Genomic DNA, 11745 nt, shown 5'->3' with positions numbered 1-11745 from the left:
CCATTAATGAAAACAAATATTAAGAGACATCCCAATGTAATGCATATCGATGCCAAATCATCCTTTTGTTTTTTGTTTTTTGAATTGTTCCGTCCTGAACGAACAAATTAAATATATAAAACCAAACGTAAAGTAAGCAACAATCGATTTATCGATTCAAACGATACTAGTATTTAGACAAAACATTGAATTGTGCTATTCATTTTATACCACTTTATATAAAGATAAGACAATGTGGTATCATTGCCATTGAGACAACTATCCATCAAAGTTCAAATAAAGTGGATCAAAGTAATTAAAGGCAATCGTAAGGCCTTCATCAATGAGAAAAACGCATACCGTATAGTCGGCTAAACGAGGCATGACAATTACGAAACAATGCAATTGAGAAAACTAGCGGGCTGATTAACTATATAACAATTTACGAAAAACTAAAATGACAAGCATATACAAACTACAACCACCAAACTACAGGTTCCTGACTTGGGACACACACATACATATTGTGGCGGATTTAAACATGTCTGAAGAGCACCAACCATCATACCTGGGACAGTGCTGTCATATTACAATACAGGAACAAACTTTTAAACCATGTTGACAAATGCTTTACCCATAAGATCGGTGCAGAGCAGAAAAAAACATCTAACAAAAACACAGACTGGTCCGACGTAGAAAGGCATTTATACATCCCTCACTAGTCAAGAGACATAGAGTACAGATCTGAAAGTAATCGCACTTACTGACAGCTAGGGTAAACGCCAATAACAAATAATGAAACTCCTGTATCTTAGTCTAAAATATCAATCGGTATGCATCCAACATTCAATGGATCTAGTATAAAGACGTCATTCAAAGTAACAGAAAACATTACCTTGTGAAATGCCAAAAATAAAGCTATCGCCAGATAGTTTTACCGTGAATGCATATAATTATGTGTATAACTTAAATATTTACTATCATGGTGTTATGCTCGGTTTACAACATCCCTTTAAACTAAAGAAATGCTTTTCTGTTTGGAAGACGTCTTTCACAGCTACAGTTCTAAGTACATATATATTGTTTTCTTTCTTGTAAAAACAACAAATCTAATTACTAAAGACTTTAAAGGACAGACACCGCTCCATATTCAATGCAAAACGCAACGTATAGAGGCAGTTAAACTTATTTTGAGGTCTAGGTGTGATGTAAATGTTTAAGATAAGTCGGGTATAACGGCGTTGCATATACATTGTTCATGTAGCAGCAGAAGGATTTGAATTGCGATTATTAACGAACAATTCAAAGTAAAATGTAACGTACATCTGTGTGTTAACAATGGAAAGGCCGCGTAATTTAACGCGCGTGCGAATCGGAACTATGATATAGTCATACAATTTTAATGAAAACAGTGGCAACAAAAGAGCAAAAAGAATAAAATGAGAAAAATATTTTCATAAAATTCATAAATCACTTTGGGATAATTTCGGACGAATCAACATGTAACACGTGTAGCTACTTTTATAATAAATAACAATATGTCAGCCTGTTTACAAAACATTCGAGTGAACTATGTGATAAAGCTTCATGATAGAGCAACCGTAAAAAAAAAAGACTTCTTGACTAAAAAAATGTTTTATCTATTTTTGTTAATATTCCCAATATTGATTGGGCAAAAGTATTGTAATATTTTACCCAGGTAAAATACTAGTATAGACTAAGCACAACCTCTGGTGAGATTATGAGTATAGGGCAAGGCAATTGTCTTCAATGAGGCATACGATTTAACATCACGTTTCGGCTGATTTTTAAGTTTTCTTATAAATCCCAAACAGATAAGGTCACGTTTGTCATAGAATAATTGATGTTTCATTAGTGTCCAGTGGCAAATATTTCATGCATGTTCACTACGAGAACACATTACCAATTATAATTACAATAGGTAGGTCATGTAAAGGCCGTTCAGGTTGAACGTCAAGAAGCAATTATGTTTTTCGCATTCAGGACGAGAACAAAGTAATAATATGCAATACATAGGTTCTTCGAAGAAGACAGAATTGCTGAAGACGCTTCAGAGAGTTGTTTGGAATGGTAAATATAATATGCCGAGGGCATGGAACTTACCTTCAAAGAGGCAGACGATTGTTCGTCCCCTTATTCACCTGATTGTGGATTTTTCTTTTTATCAATCCCTAACAGATAAGGTCACACCTGTCATACATTGATTGATGTTTCATTTAAGTCCAGTGACAAGTATTTCATGCCTGTTCAGAACGATAACAAATTACCAGTTAACAATACAATAGAAAGGTCCTATTATGGAAGACTTTTGGAGAAAGGTCGATCAGATTTGGACTTCCTCTGAAATGAGGATATATTGGATATGGACAGAAATGTTTCTGTGCAGCATACAACCTACGGACTCCTCAAAGAGTTCTTGCAAGTTATCTTATCATGCAGAGAGCGCGGCACTGTCTTTACAGGAGGCATCAGCTTAAATATTTCCATTCTGAACAAACCTGACTTTGTAATTTTACAACCAACACAGCCAAACAGAACTCCAATTTCTTTAAGTTTCGTTATTTATATACTTTCAATGTACAAATGTATCGCAGTCTTTAAAAACGTTTTTGTTTTGAAACAAAAAAGCGAATATTTTAAATTCGGACATGTCTTTGGATTTGTACCTTCCTGTTCTGTGTGTATTTGTTTGTTTGTTTCTTTTTTTTTGTAGTATATTTTTGAATGGGTTGTTGTTTTCTTTTTTTTTTTATTATTATTGGTGGAGGGGGTGGTTGTTGTGCATATTTTAATTGTTTTTATTTCCTTCGTATTTTGTTCTCAGATCTTTAATATATCTGTTTAATTCAAAACATGTGTAGACTTGGGGTTAAATAAGAGCTAGAAATAAGATCACTCAATAATTTGTTATAGAACTTTTTTCTGAACATGTTCAGGAATAAAACTGTTCAAAACTTTTCCCAAAGTAGAACTATTGGGATCAGTTTTAATGTCGATTCATATGTATTACCACAGTAACGTTAAATCAAACAATTTATTTAATAAATGGCTATTATTTATTTTGAATTTATTGAACCATAAAATTTATTTTTGACTCTTCACATTGAATAATCCGCGAAGCGGATTATGTAAAATGTGAAGAGTCAAAAATTAATTTTATGGTTCAATAAATTCAAAAGAAATAATAGCCATTCATTATAAATAAATTTCTATCAAAAATAAGGCTCAAAGAGCTTTTTATACTATTTATATTAACAATAGCAACGTACACACATGTTGGCGTATGAATACACAACGTCAGAGTGGGCGTGTCGCCATAAAAATTAACAACATTGAAAATAAAGGTAATACTTTTAACCAATCAGAAGACAGTAAATACACCAAATTTATTTATTTTAAAAATGCATCCCTACACCTTGATCCACTACTTCACTCTATTAATTATCTATGTTGACTTTTTTATTCTTCGCTAGTACTATCCTGAACTTATTTCACAAATAATGAAAACCTCTTTTTCACCCGTAGTGATAAAAGGGTTGCGTTTTGTTTTCTTTGTCATATTTATTGACCAATTTATTATTTTGTATACTATATCATGTTGCTTTTGTTGAACACAATGTGTGCCTGCGTGTATTAATAAACTTCTCTCGCCTTGTCTTGTCAACTTCGGTGTCAAAGGAATGGTAAAAGCATTTCAACTTTTTTCCCTATAATTCATATTTTAGATAAAAGGATTTAAAACTTGAAAATAAGTCTTTGGTATAAGATATAGATATGGGTTTTTTCAGCCATTTGTCAAATACTTTATATTTAAAACTATTTGTATTTGTATATAATTATATCTAAGCAGTGCATGAGAAATACACTTCAAATGTTTACGTATTCTTTATAACAAATACGGATAATGTTGTAGTGTACTCTTTTAGAAAGTTAGAAAGACAATCTCATAGGTCGAGGACTGCTTTTGGGGTGTTTAATACAGATGAAATATTTTCAATTTTTTTTATTCTTTAGAGTATTCATAACAATCAGTCCCATCTGAACGCAGAGTGTTACATTTCACGTTCATAAGGCAAATATGTATACCAAATATTTAATGAACTCATCTCTGGTATAAGGCAGATTTTCTCCTCTCTCTAAAATAGCTTTCGTGGCTCTTTTTTCGATTCCGAAAATGAATATTCAGAACCCTTGCCGACGCACTTTTAAAGTCGAAAACATTAAAACGTTCCTTATGCACCGACTTGTCAGCCGCTAGCAGTTATTTGACTTTATGTATTTTTTTTCATGTACAAACCTGTTCGTGCATTTGTCATTACACAAAGGTTTTCTTTTGTTTACTTATTGTAACTCGAACTTATTTATCCTGGTGTAGGTCTTTAAGTTGGGATTCAATTTACTAAAAGTTAATCGGGCATGATTTTCCTAAAATCAGGGGGTCCAAAATAGGATCGTGGAAAAACACCCAGCGAAATACCATCATTTACAATTTTGGAAAATCTTTGATTCAATTTGCTTTTGTTTGCCTTAATATCTCCGGTCAATAATCAAACGGTATTTTAGTGGAAAACTATCCTGTCCCGAACTGGGAAATGTTGGCTGCGATTGGAAGTTATTTACACTACAAAATCCATATCTCATTTACTTATACTGGCCGTTATTGATTGTAATTTTATTACGAATTGTTTTTAGCATTCGTCTACCGTGGAGAAAAACGAGGGAATGAGCTTACGACTTTGATCGTGGTTCAACTTTATTCCTTTCCGGCAAACGTTTTACCTCTAACAAACGCACGAAAAAAAGTGCAACTCTAAAAATATAGTCATTTGTTTCATGTTGATCGACGTCGTCGTGAATATACATGACATATTGACCACCGGACATTGAGGGAGTAATTAACTAATCGGCGTCATCTAGTGATGTAATAATCATTTTTCTTCATTTGATAATTGTTTTAAACAGTTTTCCAATTTTTATATATTTCATTCGTATTTATATTTGAATATTGAAGCGTTAATCTTAACATTTCTTTCATCATTTTTCTCTTTGCATTTAATCTTTTGTTTTAACATTGAAAACTATTGTCGTAGTCCACATCATATCAGGGGTTACATTGTATCCTTTCCAGCAAAAATTAGAGGAGAGGGGATTAGAACAGAACAAAACAAATCTTCATTGGGTGGCAATAACTTATATATTGAAAAGTTCAATGGTGGCAGTTTCGTCTAAGTGACAACATTTGCTGTTTCAAGTTTATTTATATTTCAGATTGTTATAAAAGTTGTCAAAAATTAACAAAAATGGATAAAAAGAATTTATATAAGGATTGAATTTATTTCGGGCATTTCATTTTTTTTTTTTTAGATATTGTCTTGATGATCGGTTTTGATAAAAAAAATCACGTATAATTTTATTGTTCTAGCAAAAGTAGCAAAAAATGTGTAAAAATCAGACATGCGACTTACTTGAAAAGATTTAGCTGATCTTTCTTGTTGTTTACACTTTTCAATCATTTAACTCGTGCGTAGATCGTATTTCCCTCTCATAGACTTATTAAAATGTTTTAACGTATAGATAGCGTGAAATTCTCACTACACCGGGCATTGGATATACATTTCTATTACGATCGGACAAAGCTGCGTATTTATATATCCGATAAGTCAAACGAACGCACCCAAGGGTATACTGTGAGACGGGATAGGTCCAGAGATGTCATTATTTCTATACCCAAGTGAATCATTTGGTTTTGAATAAAAGGAGATAAAGGTATACATTAATGCAACAGCAACCCAACGACACAGACAAATCAAAACATTAAGAGTCAACATTCAGTCCTTTTTTTATAGAAAGATGCGTATACAGAATAATAGGTTCAAAACCTCCCCATGACTAAATAATAGTTATACGGAGTTAATTCAATAATGTTTACCGTCAAATATAATGTATCCCAAAAGACACATTTGATTTAATATTATTTACTGTCAAAGATATCCCAACAATCACAAGTGTATGGTTGAAAAATTTCACCTTCCCTTTTTTAATTTCGTTCGTTGAAAATTTAGGAATTTTCAAAGCGTAATATAAACCAGTAGAAGAACAACACTTCACTGTATAGTATAACGGTAGAATAAATGATGATAATGGATGACGACCAGCGGCAAATAAAATAAATATTCAGGACGATAATATGAGTATTAACCCTTATTTTTAATAGACTGACACGCTGAATCGTTTTTTTTTTAACGTGTATGTTCACAAGATATCAGTTCACAGGAAGAAAGTCACCCTACCAATTGTATCTAAAATTTATGTGTTCTCATCATGAACAAGTATGAAATATTTGTCACTGAACTTAAAGCAAACAACAATCAATCAACATCATAAATTGTTCTGTGTACTTAGCACACATAGACACGATCTTGTAAAATGCTATAATGTACAATTTCCATTCAATTTTTTATGTTTTTTGTTGCTTTTTTTCCCCTCAATTTACTACATAACTGACTGATTTTTTAAAAATTTTAAATATTTATTTACTATGGTTCTTATCTGCTGTTTTAATACGATATAACATATGAATTTTTGTCAGCCAAGGATAAAACTAAAAAAGGTAAATGGTGTTTGTGCCTCATTTAGACATGAAAAGGGAATGACAGACGACTAAAATAAAAGTGTTTGTTTTCATATTATACATTGAACTTACGAAAATATCTCGCCTAAACACGTTTTGATCGGACCAGTGAAACTTACTTGATGCTATAGATGTTACATTTAGGCTTTTTAATACGGTTTTATTCATTTAAGTTTGCATGCATAGTGTTTATTTAAAAAAAAAAACAAACAAACAAAGCAAGATCTATTAATTAATTGGACTGAACAGATAACACTAATTATTTTTGCATTCGCATGTACGTAGTGTAGAAAAATTACAGAATAAAAAACAAAACGAACATTTACCGACGAATATCATGAAGGACCTTATGTATCTAGGTCTGTTCAATTACAAGTTATGAAATAAGCTAAATAGCTAATTTTTGGAAGAGTTTACTTACTGTTCTCTTAGGTCTGATCTTTACGAATCTATTTCATGGTTACCGACAGATCAAAAACATCAAATATATATAACAAGAAGTTGTTCATTTGTTGTGCAGAATATTCATGGTCAGTTGTAAATGAGGTCTGTATATGGTTTTGATTGCATCATTTATTTAGTAAGAAATCGATATTTTGCAAAGTTGGATTCAAAAATATAACTTTAACCCCTAATTTTGTAAAACTATCATTTGGTGTTAATTTAATGCTAAAAAAGTTATTATAAATAAATAATTAAATGATATACTGTCATTTGATCTGTCCATTTCCATTTCCATTGCAATTTGGTTACTGTTAATTGTATATATCAGTCTGAGTACTGTTTAACTACATGTATCATTTAGGTTGAACATATTTAGACTCTTCAATTTCAGAGGAATAAGGTTTCTGCAAGTGTTTTTTGTGAATATTTCGTATGTTTTTGACGGTTTGTAAGTCAGTAAAAGTTCAATGATTAAGTTAATATTGACATTAAAAGACATCCTCACAAAAACGGCTGTTCAAAATGGGAGGTCTTTTAATATCAATATTAACTTATCATTGAGCTTTTACTATTACGAAGAAAATAGAAACTCGTCTTCAAAGGCTGGTTTAAAAAAAAACAGTTTACTTCTGTTGAAAATAAAGAACAACAAAATAATAAAATTAGCATTGTATTTCTTAAGTTTAACTTCCTGAATGAAATTTAAAATTACTAGTATCAGTTTTCAATAAAAGTTAAAGAAACATTGAAAAGGGAGGACAAACACCATGCTGTCCTTCAAAAACGGTCGGATTTTTAAAATCTGAATTGTTTAGGTGGTCATATTCTGCCAAACGAAATTTGTAACTGAAAGCATTAAGAAAGTCAACTAGTTTGACTTTCTAAACTTCTTTTATATCCTTACAACTGTCTTAATTAATGCCAAGTGTAACCAGTCGAGAATGACAGCTTTCAAATAGTGTGAATAACTGCGAATTTAAAATTTGTTTACGTGCCACAATAGACTTTTTTCATATTACCGACTTTTTACTCCAGAGTTTATATTTTTTCGACAGGTTACCTTCTATGTGGTAGGAGATTCTGGTAACGAGTCAAATAAAAGCAGCGTAAAGCATTTAAATCAAGCTTTCAATCGGTAAAATTGGGTTGAAATTTACCGTTTAATTTTTCCTATACACGACAAAATCATTGGAAAACAGAAATTTTCCTCAAATAATGCTGCGATTTTATATTTGACTTTACTTATTTCCGTTGCTCTTACTTGACCGAGTACATTTACGAGAATGTCTTATTGAAGAATAGGTAACTCGTCGAAAAATTATATGATCAGAGTCAAAAGTCGGTAATATGAAAATAGTCTATTAGCCAAGAACGACCTAATGGCTTAAGAAATATGCACGTGCATTATAATTTATACTTAGAGATCGTGGTGTGATCATTGACACTTACGCACGGCTCAAACTACTGTTATTTCAGAAATTATTGCGTGATTTATTATTGCGATTTATCCAAAAAAAAGCAGACAAGAATGCGAGTTTAATTATTTCGCTTTCAGAAAAATCTATTATATACAGATCTATGTTTTAGCTTTCAAAATGCGAGTTCTTATTATCGCCATACTCATATAGTGGCATTATTTCCAATAATAAAAACCTCGCAATAATTTATGAATTTACAGTATATTGAGATTTAAATGAATTTTACAGGTTATGTTCTTCTCATATATTTCATGATTGTACATAAATGATACTTAACCCCTAACGGGAGGGATTGTGCTTAATTTTGATATGAGGAAGACATAATCTTTCAATCAGTTTAATTTGGATCTAGAGCTGGCATGTCAGTAACTGCTAGTAGTCCTTTGTTAATTTATGTATCATACTCAGTTCTCTTAGTTTCTCCTGTTACCTATTTTGACATTGGATTCTTTTTAAAATGAGTTTTACTATGCATATTGATTTTTGTTTGTTTGTTCTTTATTGGTTGCTTTCGAGTCTGAATCCCACGGCAACAATTCCTTAAAATGTACCTTTATCTGACCAAGGAAGTTGTTTGGGATTTCTTTTACAACCTTCTTGATCTGACATACACATACAACTGACATCTGCATATGAATTAATTTTCTGGAAATCAGATATACAAATGCAGTATCACGCCACTATATTTGATTGACATATTCAAAAGTACAGTCAAGTTAACGTTTTATTTGTCAGCATTTAACCTTTGACATGTGTCCATTAATGTTACAAATCATATATAGCCATGCCTTACTCATTAACATATGTAATCCACTCAAAGCTCCTTTTTTTAGTGAATTAAATACGTTAATTCGTAAAAGGCGTGCTATATATTTATAGCATACATGTGCATTTGACGACGATTACTAAAATCTTTTAGATGTTTGGTTGTCTAAAGCTGTAGTCGGTATTTTTGTCTTTCGTCCCGCAGCAAGATTCTCACGGTTATTTTTTTTTTTTATTATTTCTATTTTCTTTAAGGGGGGTAGGTGGCGGGGATGTTTGTTTTGTTGTTTTTTGTACGGTAGTTAACTTCATCAAGGGTCGACCAAAAGAGAAAGATATCATCAGTGTATTGGAGAAAGAAGCAAATAAAATATGAATACACATTCTAGACACTTTATGAGTTGAAACTTAGCTTATCTACGTAATATTAAAATTGTAGATAGACCAATAGCTTTTTTGTACTTATAAGGATCGTCTAATTTTAGTGACTAAGCTACTCATTTCATTTGCATTAACTATACGGTATATAAAGGATCAAACAAAAAAGAATAGCTTGACAATAAAATAAATAAATTCTTTGATTAAAAAGGCATAATCAGTGTTAAATATTTAATATATAATATAATATTCGAAAGCTTTTTTTTTTAAAGACATCCATCACATTACAGAAATTGTCAATCTAATCTTTAAAGACAGTTTTTCTAAAGTGGCAGTGAATGTGATATATATATATATAATCAGACTTATAACTCTATAACACTTACTCTTCAATACTTAATTGATAAGGGGTGCCGCTGTGGTTCGGTTACCCCACCCTTTTCACTGATTGCGATTAAAAATGTATACCTTTTCATATATTGCGTAGGTAAAAATGTTACCTTTACCATATTGTTTGGATTTCATGTGGTGTGTAAACTATAAGAGTTGAATACCAAAGTGTCAAAAGAGAGAAAATTGGTTGATAAACACAAAACCGGGAACTCCAAGAAAGATGACAGAAATTATGGGGACTTTCTGGACCTTATCATATATGTCTGATAGTTTTCCCGACCAATTCACATATTTTCAAGCTTGAAAAGGTGAACTATTCCAGAGGCACTAATATCACCTTGTATATAGGAAGTGACACCTAGAGCACTTACCATACTTTGTAACAGACAAATGTATCTGCGGAAGTATGATTTGTAACTTGCCGGAACCCTGTAAAAACCCTGCAACTTGCCGGAACCCTGTTACTTCTTAAAGAAATCCTATTCTAACTCTGTGTCGAAAGTGTTTTTGTTGCTGTCGTTTGACCGACATGTCCTGTCATTTGTTATATTATATTTTGATTTGATTGAAAACGGCACAGGGAAACAACACTGTGATAGATAGTTTATACCAGTAATCGTTTTCTGCAAATTGAATAAAATTTAAAAATCAAGTGTTTCTTTTTTAGACTAAAACATTCAATTTGCCGTGAAATGGACAACAATGATAACCCGATGCAACTTTTGAAACGTAAACAAGGTCTGACTATTCTTAAACACCATCATCTGAGGATTGACCATTCATTAGATAATAAATGTCTTAAAAAAGGGGGATTCATGTTTGGGGGATGTTGGTATGGTTATTTAAAAACATAACGACACAAATATTCAAGATTTCAACATGGCCCTTATTCATAGCTAAAATTCGAACCATTCTGTACTTACCTTGATCACATTGAAGCATAATTATAACAATCAAAAGATAAGAAATATGTCTAATTTTCAAAATTAACATACCAACGTTCTTCACAAAAATTAGCATCAATTTCGCTTTTCACCAAATTCAATAAAAAACGGTCGATTGCGATTGGTATTCACAACCGAAAAGAGATACTGCATGCAGTTACATAACAATTTTATAATAATATGCTTGTTGATACAAATTTGATTATATTTACATTTTACCGAGCCTTTTTCATTCGTCGTATTGGTTTACTTTTCATCTTAAAATAATAGACATGTTATCTAGATATAAATAGGGGCATTAACGCATATATCCCAAAACGTTTGCCTAAATAATGCAGCCGTCTTTTCCAACTTAGTATTTACCATCTAGCCATTTCATAAAAAAACACACACAATTTTGCCGACGACGAATCGGTCTTATACTTATTCCTTGATATCATTATTCAGGTTAGAATGTACACACTGGAAACTACATTTAGCAATAGATTTTATATCACACCAGAAAGATTTTCAATCAGTTCCGGACTTTCTTTTTTTAGTCTAAAAGGATTAGTTATATGTGCATTGCTCATTTACATCAGTATGATTTTTATTTAGATCTATACAAATATACTATAATTTAGCTTCAAAATTTTTCTCTCATTTTTTACTTCAAATGAAATAAAAATGAAAAACAACAACAGATAATTGAATTAAATTTTGTTTTAATCAA

Source organism: Mytilus californianus, unplaced genomic scaffold (genome assembly GCF_021869535.1).
Source record: "Mytilus californianus isolate M0D057914Y unplaced genomic scaffold, xbMytCali1.0.p SCAF_8, whole genome shotgun sequence".
Classification (NCBI taxonomy): domain Eukaryota; kingdom Metazoa; phylum Mollusca; class Bivalvia; order Mytilida; family Mytilidae; genus Mytilus; species Mytilus californianus.
Note: the sequence above shows the minus strand (reverse complement) of the source record.